This window comes from Chiroxiphia lanceolata, chromosome 7, assembly GCF_009829145.1.
Source record: "Chiroxiphia lanceolata isolate bChiLan1 chromosome 7, bChiLan1.pri, whole genome shotgun sequence".
Classification (NCBI taxonomy): Eukaryota; Metazoa; Chordata; class Aves; order Passeriformes; family Pipridae; genus Chiroxiphia; species Chiroxiphia lanceolata.
Window position 1 is genome coordinate 9,666,251 of NC_045643.1, and position 12,853 is coordinate 9,679,103.

A 12,853-nucleotide genomic window follows, 5' to 3' on the forward strand; every position below is an offset into this window, starting at 1 on the left:
ATATAGATACATAAAGGTTTCTTCTAATGAAGCATCTTTTTGTGAGGTAAAAGTGAGGGCCACAGTGATTATAGCTAGTCAAATAGGAGGACTGTAGCTGGACATTTATATTATATGCAAGTGTTCTGAGAGGCACTGGAAGAATTTTGTAAACAAAGCTGCCCATATGTTGCATCTTGAACGTTTTAACAAAGAAGTTGATTATTTTCCCCCCTCTCTTTGTCTGACAACACTCACAAGGGTTCATGATTTTTCACTGATAAAGCTCCTGCAACTTTTTATTTTTGCAAAAATACAGAATAAAGGCACATCTAAGACAGCATTTCACAGAATAGATGAGCTCCCAGGAGGCTTAGTTTCTTAGGTTGGCAGATGATAAAGGAAGAAGCTTGTTTTGATGAAAGAATTTGGCGAATGTGAATGAATAATGACAACTAGTATGTATAGAAACAGGAATGTTTTTCTCTGGCTTTTGACCATGGATGAATACCTTAAAACTTGTCATCAAGATAAGTAGTTTGAAACTGTATTAATGATTAAAGTGAAAGGAGACTGTGGGAGGCAGAAGAGGAAGAAAAAGGGAATTCATACAGTGCTGTGGGTGGCTTTTTTCTTTTTGAGAGTTTCATAAAACATAAAGGTGATAAATACAGGGTAAGGACAGAACAGTCAAAAGATTCTGGTAGAAAGAAGAAAACTTTGTTTGGCATTTACAGAACATCCACAGAGCTGGGCTTGAGAGTAGGAGTATGCAGCACACCTGAATGGCAAGAGCAACAATCTATCTTAATTTGAGCCTATAGGCATGTGAAATTGTACCAAGAATTAGGCTACAAATATTAAATAAATGGAGCCATAACTGAAAGAAAACTGGTATGAAGAAGCAGATCGTGAACACAGCTAAGAATGGGAGCTGTAAAGTAAGAAGAAAGGGTAGTGGAGGCAGATAATTGACAAGTTGGGAACAGAGAAATTAAAAAAGACGAGTTCTATGAAATACAGTCTTCTGTCATTGATTTCTTTCACTGGGTGAATCAGAATTTAGGGAGTATTTTCCTCCTTTACACCATGTGGCATTAGTAGAACTCCAGTGTAAGCAGCTTTGCTTCTTCACTAGGGGAGAGAATCCCCCCTTCTCCCACAGGGGAGAGAATCAAGCCTGACATAAGTAATCTATTTGATTTTCATACTTCTTGTTTTCCCGGTAGACTTTCTTTGTGAACTTGAACAAAATCAAGAGAGAAGTAAAGTGTACTGATGTCAGGATTGTGTAGAAAGAAATAGGAAACTGGTTTTGAGTAATTTCTGTTTAATTTTGTGGAAGGCAGAACTGTGCCTGGCTTATTGTGATGCTGTTTTTTTTTCTTTCAATGTTAATTGTGTGTGATTTGGCCAATTTACTGTGATTTTTTTTTTTGTCTTCTACGTTCAGCGTTTTCTGTGCATTGCTCCCCAAGTTCTCTTCTTTCTTGTTTAATGAAAGTCTACCAGCTTGTATTGGTGGTTAAACAGAGTGTCAGAAGCTAGATATCATCTTTAACCTTATTTTCTATTCTGAAGTGTAATTTTAACAATTAACCTTTTTGTGCTATGAAAAAAAAGTAATGCAGCAGAAGTGACATTAGGAGGGGAAACTGTGCTGTTATTAAAGCTGCTATCAGGATAAATTAGTATCTTCACAGATAACTGCTTTCGTCTTTTGTGCCTCCTCATGTTAGAGTGAACTCTTAGCACCCCCATATGTCAGAAATCTTTTCATTAACTCTTTTGGGGAGTATCTACCAAGTATGAGTGTCTTATCCGTATACAGTCAAACTAAAGCATATGCTGGTGTGAAAACCATAAGCAGTAGTTTTTTAATGATCTTTTATGTATGTGTTCAAAACAAAACCATTAAGTCCTGCTCTGATAAAGTCAGAATCTAGCTAATATTGGAAACAAAAAAAACAAAAAAAAAACCCAAACCAACAAACAAAAAAAACCCCAACCTTTTGGTTTTAGCTCTAAAATGGTGTATGGCACTGTTTATGGAGATGAAGGAAATACATTAGACAAAGTATTATGCCCATACCAAATGCGTAAAACAATATTAAGAGTTAGTGATTCTCCCTGCAGGCTCCCCTACACTGGAGAGCAGTGTACTCAGATAAAGAGCCCGGGCCAGTAAGTGCCCTGTGCATTGCTTTACTGTGCTTCTGCTGGGTGTGTGAGTGGTCAAAATCACACCAACAGGGGCTTCTTAGCTTCTTAAGCAAAGGACTAGTATCCCAAAACCAACACTATCACCAAAATCAAAGACATTTGTATCTCTGAACTGCTCATCGAGATGAGGGGCCAGGGGAGAAGAAGAGGGGCTCCGCCTTAGGGGAGTCTCTGGGAGAAATGGAGGGGGAATAGCAGTTCTATTTGCCTTGGCCTCTAAATAAATTGCAAGAGGGGTTTCTGAACAAAAGCTTTGTGTGAGCCACTGTTGTCCTAAATCACCTTTTGCAGATAAGGGTCTGCTTCAGCTTGTCCTGCCCTACCCCATCTCCTGTGTTGGGGAACACTGCCCTGGTCCCCTGCTCAGAAAGGGATTGCTGGCTGAGGGGGTCTCCTGATGGTCTTCCTTCAGTACCTGGACACACCTGTAGCAATTCCTGATGGTACCAGCTGTTCAAAGGGGTGGAGAAACAGCAAGCAAACAGTGTATAAAGCTGTTCTGAGAATAACTCCTGCAGATGAGGGATGATGGGAGCTTTTATGTGTTATCTCAGCTGTTCTTCAGGGGACCTAGTGCCCTGGTATCACAACATGCCATCTCACCTTCCATCAACCTGACAATGCCAGATTTGCATGTAAAAGGCCTATGAGGAAGGTTTGCTGACTACATCTGGGACTAAAATCTTGAACCTGGTGACAAATAATATGTTACACAAGTACTCATTACATGAGTTTAGAGATGTCACTGGATTTGAGGCCAGGAGGGACTAGAAATATCAGTTACTCAGGCTTTCTGCTTTATATACACCATAGAAATTCCACCTAGTAATTCCTTTGTGAGGTCCATCACTTCTAATTAAGCTGGAATACAATCTTTAGATGGTTAAATGGATTCAAAACTTAATGTGATGAATAATACAGATCATTGCTTGTTAAATTTAATGGGGAAGATAATTTACCTGTGTAACAAATGTAGCACACATTTGTTTAAATTTGGCATATGATCCTTCAGCCTTCAACCATCTGAAGTAATGATAGAGCAGCTCATTTGCCTGAACGTTTCTAGTTTAATATGACAACTACTCCTGCACATGTACGTATTTACAGTGCTATACATCATCTGGCTTCAATACCTATGTGGAATCTACCAGCTCTGCCTGAGAGCTGCATCCTTTGAATGTCATCACTTTGTTCAGGGAGGCTACATCGTGCCCAGCCTCAGCAAAACCTGCCCAGGTGTGTTTGAAGGTGATGTCGTCTGTAGCTGGAGGCAGTAAAGTAGCTTTCAACAGAGCCTCTTGTACTCCCTGCTTCAGAAGTCAGCTCTGTAGGTGCTTCCAGGTGGATCAGACAGTTTGCTGACTTTGCCTTCCTGTGTAGGCTGCCTTTCAGCATGATGAAGTTCAGCTCTGTTTATTGAGATTGTACTTGATCCATTATCATCACAGAATGAATATTGACAATCCTATTATTTGACATGCCTCCAAAGAACTACTCCTTGATTTCTTTTTTCAGTCTTCAAAACTTGGCTTATCCTGAACAGTAAAATCACAGAAGTTAGCAAATTTTTGCACAAGTGGAGATATGAAAATGATAGAGCATCATATTTGATGTTTCTTCCCAATAAGTGATTCTGTGTGGCACAATTGTGAGAAGTGGACAATTTCAGTAAAGTAATGACATATTTGGATTGTAGGTGGATAGTAAGTGTTGAAACCTGTAGCTAAAGCCTGCTGGTATCTCTGTGTACAACGAAGTTCTTACATTTGACTATCAAAAAGCATTTGTTTAAAGTCTTTTTATCAGGGACTGTGCAATGTTACTGTGATGGAAGGAGAGTTCAAAACTCCCATGGACTTTATGCAGCAGCTTTTAAACTCCTGATCATTATAACTTCCCTGAGGGGTCAGTACAGTTTGGTTTGTTGTGTAATTCTGCACATCTGGCTTCATCCACGGAAGCTTTTTAGCTTGCAGTCGTAGGTATTTTGCACCTGTAAATTTGTGAAAAATATTATTAAATTCAAAATACGTTTTCAGCACAAAGGGATTGAAAAATCAGAATCAACTGAACAATGAAAGAACTCATTATACCAAGACTCAAAGTCATTTGAAAACTGGATCAAAGTCTTTTCTCCAAGTGAACTCCAGAGTGTCAAACTGAAGCATATGAGTTCTAGGTGTGACAATGGAGTGTGAAGCCTTCAGAAGGAAGCAGGTTCTATTGATGCAAGAATGTTACTGTCTTCAGAGAAGTCTTGAGTTTCAGGGAATTAATGGATGTTTGTGAGGTTTTGTTCTTTATTGTGATGTCCCACTACAGCAATTTGGTGGTTGCAAATGATGTTCCCACCGTAACCAGCTTTGTAAGCCAGCTGTGTGCTTTGCTCTGCACTACAGATCTTGTCAAAGCTTGGATTATAAAACACATTTGTAGTCCAAATTTCTCTCATGTTAGTAAGGATATTACATCTGATAGCTACTTATTGCAGGGAGAAAGTAATATTTGCTAAGTCTTCTGAAGACTGCAGAATGTGACAACTCATTTGATGGCTTTATCACCCTTAAACTATTTTTAAAAAAGTTTTATTTAATGATAGAAGTGGCACTGATTCAATATGCACAGATAAACAAATGTCATGCATTCTGAAAACTATTGATAAGCATCTGACAAAATATGTGAAATTTGGAGAAAAAATTATATGCCAGCATGCCATATACATATCTAAAAAGTTGCATTATATTTCTAACATCTAAATGAATTATATTTATTGAGTAAGATGAGCTTTTTGAGTGGGAGGACTCCATGCCATGTTTCTTTTTTCTTATTCTGATTTCTTTTTACCTAGCAGGATAGGGGTTACTGATGTTACTGCTGTGTTTGTTAATTTAGCAGAAGTTAGAAACAGTCACTCAGGCAACAATATATAATAACCAATAAGATTATAATAAACACGTTGCTGTGTTAGACATACACGGAAGAAAATGTGCAAATAACAATGCAGTGGGTGTATCTCTCACAGGCTGCTTTTTTGTCACAGCAATTTAAAAAAATCAATGGCAGACAGAATGAAAAGAGGTGAACAAGAAAACATCATCAGTGTTGATGAGCATGTGTGGGAGCACGCTGGAGCCAGGCTGGGAGTTGTTTTTATAGGGAAGATGCAGCTGGTTTTAGAGGATGAACTTTGGTTCCCAAAGATAAACCTGTATGGAGATTTAGAAGGGGCCAGTCTGCACTTGCTGCATGAACCCTCTGTGTGTGCAACCAGTTAGTGTTTGAGTTCATGTGGAAGTGTCTTTGGGAAAGCACAGCATGTCAGATGATATTTAGCCATGAGCTTTGGCTGGTCCCAGGCACTGTGCCCTTGACTCTGTCACGTCCTGTAAGCTGTGCTCTCTGTGAAGGCAGGAGCAATATGTGCTCTTCTTGCAGCACAGGGGATGCTGCCTCATTTAGCATGCACAACATATAGACCTTCTGCTTTGTAGCTGCAACTCAGGGGGCTGCAAAGCAGCTAAACTCTGCCACCACTATCCTGGCAACTTGAAACATCTCTGTTACAAAGGCGAGGAGGACAGGTGAAAGAGATACCAGAGTAGAGAAGTGAGAAAGACCTAAATAGAGATTAGTTTTCCCCATTTTGTGGTTTGGGACATTTATTCCTAAAGATCTGCATCAATAGGAGTATCTGAGAACAAACCACTTGATGCTGGCAAACACAATCTTCCAGAGTGTGTTGTGATGAGGCACAGCAATACTTGGCAATGCAGTTTCCTCCAAAGCTCTTGATTCATGCAGGGGGGACTTGTGCTCTTTGTGAGCTCAAGTCTGGCATCTTGGTAAGAGGGAAAGCACTCTCTTGGTATACAGTGAGAATGGGAGACAGATGTCTGATTGCTAAGTATCTAATACAATTTCTAATGGATAGGGAAAGACTTTGTGCGTTTTCATAATCTTAATGATTGAATGTGAAGATATTTTTAGTCTGTGAATAGAATACTTCTCAGCATCACCTACTTCAGAATATTTCACTCTTTGGAGTGCTGAACAAATGCAGCTCGTAGAAAGTACTTAATGGGGAATCAGTCTTATTTCTTTTTTGGTCTGTAAAAGGGGAGCCTGTCTCATGGCATTGTCTGTGAGTGATTTGATTGAGCTATTTATTATTTTGATATATAATCTTGTATTGATCTAATGCTGGCACTGAGGAGATTATTTATAGTGACATGGATGACTCAGGCACAAAAATCCAGTGTCATTGCTGAAGCCCCTTGCTGGCTGAGGAGCAATTGTGAGCTTTGCTCTATCAGAACTATTTGCCTCGATGCCGCGGTGTAATGTGAAACGTTCGCGGTGAAACAGATAATGTGATGGCCAAGACACCAAACTCTGTCTGTGATGCCAATGGAAATACCTTTCTCCAAGACTGCTGCCACTGGGTTACAGCTTAGAGGCACCTTGCCCTTTTTCCTTAAGATCTTGGCAGGTTGCACACCACTGAGTGGTGGTTTACATGCTTTACTGCAAAGCACTGGCCCAGTAGCTGATCCCGTTGTACAGTGTCACAGGCTGCCACTGCCTGAGTCACACGAGGTTTGTTAGCTCTTGCTAAGTGTGGCAGCATGTCCTATGAGTTGCTGCTGATAAAAGCCTTCTTTGGTGGAGTTTTTCAGTGTTTAAAGTACATGATTATAAAGGCAAACTGCTAGAAGAGAAAGATTGTAAGGAAAACGATGCAAAAATGCCCACCAGTATACCTTAATAAAATAAATTCTGCTGTGGGTTACATCAGTATAATTCTTGATGAACCCTATCTTGTTTTTGTCTTAGTTTATGCTGTGCTTCCATGGGAGAAGAAAAAACACCCAAAATGTTTATTTTAAACTGCCAGGTGGCTAATTTCAGAGAAAAAGGAAAAGCTGAGATGGATTCTCCTTGCTGCCTCAGAGCAGGTGCATGTGTGAGCGACAGCCCTGTGCCATACACCAGGCTGCTGCTGGCTTGAAATGTTGTGTAACAACAAATCAGTGCAGGATCAAACCCACAGCAAAGAAGAGCCTGTCACAAATCGGTGTTGTCACCTCAGACAAATAACTAGGATGTCTGTTCCTTCTTACATAGCATGTCACACCAGTAAAATCTCATTGTGTTGTATTCAGTTAGAATGTATTTTAGTTTGTATTTCAATGTGATAGATGTATTTCAGATACTGGTTCTAAGCAGCTCTGGAAAGATGTCCAGTTCCTCAACATGTTTAGAGATGGAACTCCCATTTAAACTGGAGAGTTTAAGGGCAGAAAACAAAAGCTGGAGGTATAAAGCAGCTCGCATTTCTCTGGAGAATGTTAGGAGGTAAAAAAAATAGAAAGTATTGCCTAAAGAACAAGCAGCAGGGAACAAAATGCTTTTTCAAACATCCCCATTGCTATTCTAACCATAATAAAAGAAGAGAAAATAAAACTAGTGGTTTGATTAAAGGGGTTTTTTTTTTAATTGGGTATTTTTTTTTGTTTGTTTGTTGGGGGGGGTTGTGGCGTTTGGTTGGTTGGTTGCTTTGGTTTTGGTGCTGGTTTTGGGGTTTTTTTATTACATATGTTAGTACTTGCTTTGTACCCAACCAGAAGTTGAAAGAGGACCAGCTTCCTATGAACCAATCAGCAGTGTATCAGTATCCTCATATGATAAAGCCTTTAGATTCTTTTCTGGGTAAACATAAATTTGATTCTTCTATCAAAGTAGGTAATGTGTGTGTCATCTGTACAAATAGCAGAAATGCATCTTTGCTAAGCAACACTTAACAAGTTTTCTCTGTCATCCTCCTTTTATTTAGTACCTCTTACATTTGTTTTTCTTTCATCTCTGAAAGCACAGATCATTATATGCTATTTCTTAGATGCTGATATGAGAGCATCACTGTCGCTTGAGTTTTATATCTTATAATCAGTGAAATACTTTGCTATCTAGAGACATCTATGTTTTTCTTATTGGTGCTCCTCTTCTCAATTTTTGTGGGACTTCCTGAGAAAAGTGACTTTTAATGTTCCTGACAGTGTTAGACTAACAAACTCAGCTGAAAGAATTGCCTATAATTTTATCTATTGAGGAAGTTCAAAGTTTCTAGAAGAGCAGAAAAACCTGCTAACCAGGCTATGAAAGCGTCTCTTGTAAATGGGGTGTATCTTTCAACATTAATATATGAGGGGAATTTATTTCTTGACTTCCTCTACTGCACTTTCTCTCCTTTATTTTATCTAGAATTACTTAAGCATTCAAAAGGCTTAAAGCATTCAAAAAAGAATTTTCTTTTCTGATTGTAACTTAGAATTTTGTAAGTTATTGTAATTTAATAGAATTTTCAAGGGCTTTGTTCTGAAATCAAGCACAAACTAACCAATACACTAGTATGTACACGTATATACTAGTATAATGCTACTGTACTTACCATTCATTCAGATAAAAAAATTATGGACTGCTTTGGAATCTTAACAGTTGTGCTTGTTCTCTAGAGGCAATAAGAGTGGTTTTTCTCCCCAGAAACCCAGAGATCAGCTCAGATCTTAAAGCTCATGTAAGCTCCAGATGTCTTGACACGTAAGACATGGTGAAGTTTAATGTTGCTGTAATCAATATCTTCAGAAAAGCACGGCAAAATGCTAAAAGGATGCATGGTATTAGTAAGGCACATTTTGAAAATATTATATAGAGAAATACCTTGCTATTTAGTCAGTACTTCAGGTGTGTCTTGGAAAACGGCTTTTCAAATTATTCTTACGAAGTAAGGTTTGACAGATATCTCTGACTCTGGCATAAGTGTTTAGTTCTATCATTAGTTTTAAATTAATTTGGCTCTATCACTGACTTGCAGATATGCTATCTAATGATGTGACATGTTTCCAAGAAAGTTAAAAAGATTCTGTCTGATAGTGTGGCAGCTTTTTAGATTAGAGAGTTGCCAGAAAGTAGTTTCATTTTTTGGTGACAGATAAATATTTTTCTTTGTTATAACATATTTTATTTTAAATTACATTAAAAACTCAAGGAAATATTTTACTTTCCAGTCTAGCAAATATTCTCAATCTTCTTATGGCCAGAAGATAAAATTAGAAGTAGTATTTATCTTTCAACATGATAGTCATTTTATACTGAAGTATTTTGAAACTTGTCAGAGGCTGGAGGGTGCCCACAGCTGGATGGCTGCTGTGCCCAGTACCTCCTCTGGCTGTAAACAAGAAAGATGACTGCAGATCAGCCAACTGCTCCATTTAACTCTTGTGCTCTGATGACATCCCTTGCTGTACTATCCAAATTGCAAAACCTACATACAGGAGAGGGCAGAATCCAAGGAATCCTCTTTTCCAGTACAGTAATAAGTATCTAGATTCCTGCTGCCTTGTGCTGAGGAACTCTTGTGTGTTTTTTTGGTTGGTTGGTGATTGTTTTTTGGGGTTTCTTTAAGAGTTGGAACCTCTCCTTATGATTCAAATTCCTGATATATCTGACAGAAGATGGATATGAAATCCTATCACCAATCCATATACTACTGTACAACAATTTGTTGTGACATCATGGCATTCTGTCTGCATTACCTGCTATTAGATATTAATTTAGAATGAAGAAAGGTGACCTGGAAAGACAAAAATAAGCAGATTTGGTACACAGTAGTAAATTTAACAAAACATGATTTTCCGAAACAGAGCCCATGTGTCCTTGTAATGCATGTTACAATAATAAGGATTAATTTCCTCAAGAATTTCACATTGGGAGTTTTTGAAGAGAAAATAATTAATGGGATGCTAATAATTTGCAATGTTACCTAAAATAAGCTATTACCTTATCACTATAAAACCTATTTTTTTCTTCACACACATTAAAATCCTGTTCAATAACAAGGATTACACTTCCAATAAATGCTTATCTAAAACCTTTGAAAGGATGAAGGTAATGTTCAGGAAGAAAGAAGGCAGTTCAAAACAAAAGCAAGCTTTAATCTGCTTTGTTTATGTCATCTGATAAGCTGGCTGAGCAGCTGGCAGTGGGTGGCTGGCACAAATGAATCTGTTGGTGTATTGCACCACCAGGTCCCTTTGTGCCCAAAGCCATTTACTCTCAACTGCTTAGCAGTTACAGAAATCCAGACAGTCCTTTATCACCCCTTCATCATGGTAGAATGAAAAAAATAACCCTCCTGTTGAACAGGGGACTTGAATGGGGGTTTACACTCTAAAAACCTTTGTCACTGTATAAATATATTCACCATGTTAATGTGTCCTAGGCTTGCCATTCAACTGGCTGTGTCTTTCCTCCATGTGGACACCCTCGTGGTCTGAGTAAAGCCATCCTTCCCCAGCAGCCAAATTAATCCAATGGGCCAAGCTTCAAATGAAGCTGTAATTGGGAGTTTATGGTATCACAGGAAGTTGCAAAAATAATTGCCATGAGTAGCTCTGCTTTAAAGAAAGACATGATGTGCGGCTGAACTGCTCAAGTCCAATAAAATATTTAAGAGTATAATCTATTTAAAGTGCAGCTTGCCATGTTCTTCCCTGGGTGAGAATGTCTGGGACAGCTCTCCAGCTGGTGGGAGCTGGCGTTGTTTGACTTGCTCAGGCAGGGATGTGCAGATTTACTGCAGCTGAAGATGAAAACAGCTTTGCAGTTTGAGTGTACTTTTTCATGTACAGAAAGAATTTATTCTAATCCCAAATCGTGAGTGAAAGTTAAGTGTGGGAAGATATTTCTTTTCTCCTTTTGACAAGGCTTCCTGCCTCTTTAAATAGGAGTAGATTACAAGGCCTTTCTGTCTTTGTATTTCTGTAAATTAAGAGGGTTTTGAGGAAGAAGTTTGAGTACTTAAAGCTGCTTAAGCAGCCATTATCAGTTAGCTTAGTTTTAGTAAACTCCATTTTGACCTGTTCACTTTCCCCTTTGACTTTGTCATTGTCTGACTCCTTTTTTTGCTTTTGAGTATTTTCCTATGTATTTCAGCATTCAAACTAGACACATTTAAAGCACCATAGCTGGAGCACCCTGGTAACCCAATGGGAGGGGGTGGTTGGAGGGGCTCTCCAGCGTGAAACCTTGCCTCCTTACCTCCAGGCAAAAACTTTCTAAGCTTGAGTGCAATGATCAGAGTAAGATTAATTAAATACCCTGGTTCTGCTTTTAAAAGGAGGACAACAGAAAGCAGTTCACTTTGCATCCTACGTGCAGCTCAATATTAATCACTTAAAGATATAACGAGGAGAGAGGGGTGGGGAAGGCTATCTCCCTGCAGGTAGGTGGAAGCTGACTTGGTGTGTGACTGTCTCTAGACCCCCTGCAGTTAATTGATTGTCTGTTGGCTGATTGCTGGTTTTCCACCTTGTTACTTTCTTAGGTTTTCATCTGCTATATTGTCAATGGCAGCCTCCTTCCATGGCTTACTGCGAGCAGAAAAGCTAATAACTTTCTCAGGCAATATATCTTTGCTATCTTACTGAGAATCCCTTTCATCTCACTTATCGGTAATGGAAACCACCAGTTGTCTTTTGAAATGCTCAAACCTACTTTATTTGTACACAGCTGCCATTTATTGATAAATAACTAAGTAGTAAATAACAGTTTAAGCGCTATTTTCCCTTCATTTTTATTACGTCTAGTGACTTGTATACCCTTCAGCAGATGTGCTAGTCCTGTATAATATTAAAGAGCAGTTAAATTTTTGAGTAATGGAAAACTAAAATAACAAAATAGGAAAATTTGTCATTTTTCTCATATTACAAAGGAGTAATAACCATCTAGGACCTGACTTAAAACTGAAAGTGTTTAGGCTGGTTTTTTCATGGACGTCTTGTGGCTTAACTACACTCTGTAGTCTTTGACGCTGCTTGTGAGACAGGAAACAAAAAGACTCATTAACAGTGAAGGCTTTCAGGAAGGCATAAACTTAGGATGAAATCTATAGTTCTTCTTTCTGTACTTTTAATCCCAAACTAGAAGGCTATTTTTCAGGTTGAGAAATAAGGAAGAGAGGGACGGCTACGGATGTAACCTTGAAACAACACTAAGATTCAGGTGACACTTAGTTCAGCTTTATAGATACAAATCTAGTAAAATCAGGAATTTAGGGCTAGCTGTTTTGTCTGAACCGATGTACTAGTGTACTATGTGAGCATCATTAAATGCATTGTTGAGCCCTCTTTCTTTTATGGTTCTTAATGTTGCATCTTAACTTTGTGAAAGGCTGTTAAAAAGCTTCAGATGCCAGATATTTAGAGAGCAGCACAAGTAGAATAAGTTGCAGAATATTACTTCCAGCATCATGACTCAGTAATTTTTAAGCAAAGTTATTCAGCCTGTATGTCCTGCATTATATGCAGAAGTGTCATATCTGACTCCCAAAGCAGTGTATTCAACTTATTCCTGCCAACCATAGAGCCAATGGGTATTTTGTCTAGTATTTCTTATTAATGTTTTCCCTCTCTTCTTTCCAAAGGGAAAGCAAGTTAGCTTCCCTCTCACCTCTTATTCACATTTGGAAAATGTTTATATTCACATCAAGCTTGAAATCCATTGCTGCTGGAACTACAGTGCATCTTGCGTTGCTCCGTTTCCCCTCTGTGCAAGACACGTGTGCTGCTTTTAGACTTCCTCATATACATTGCTATGA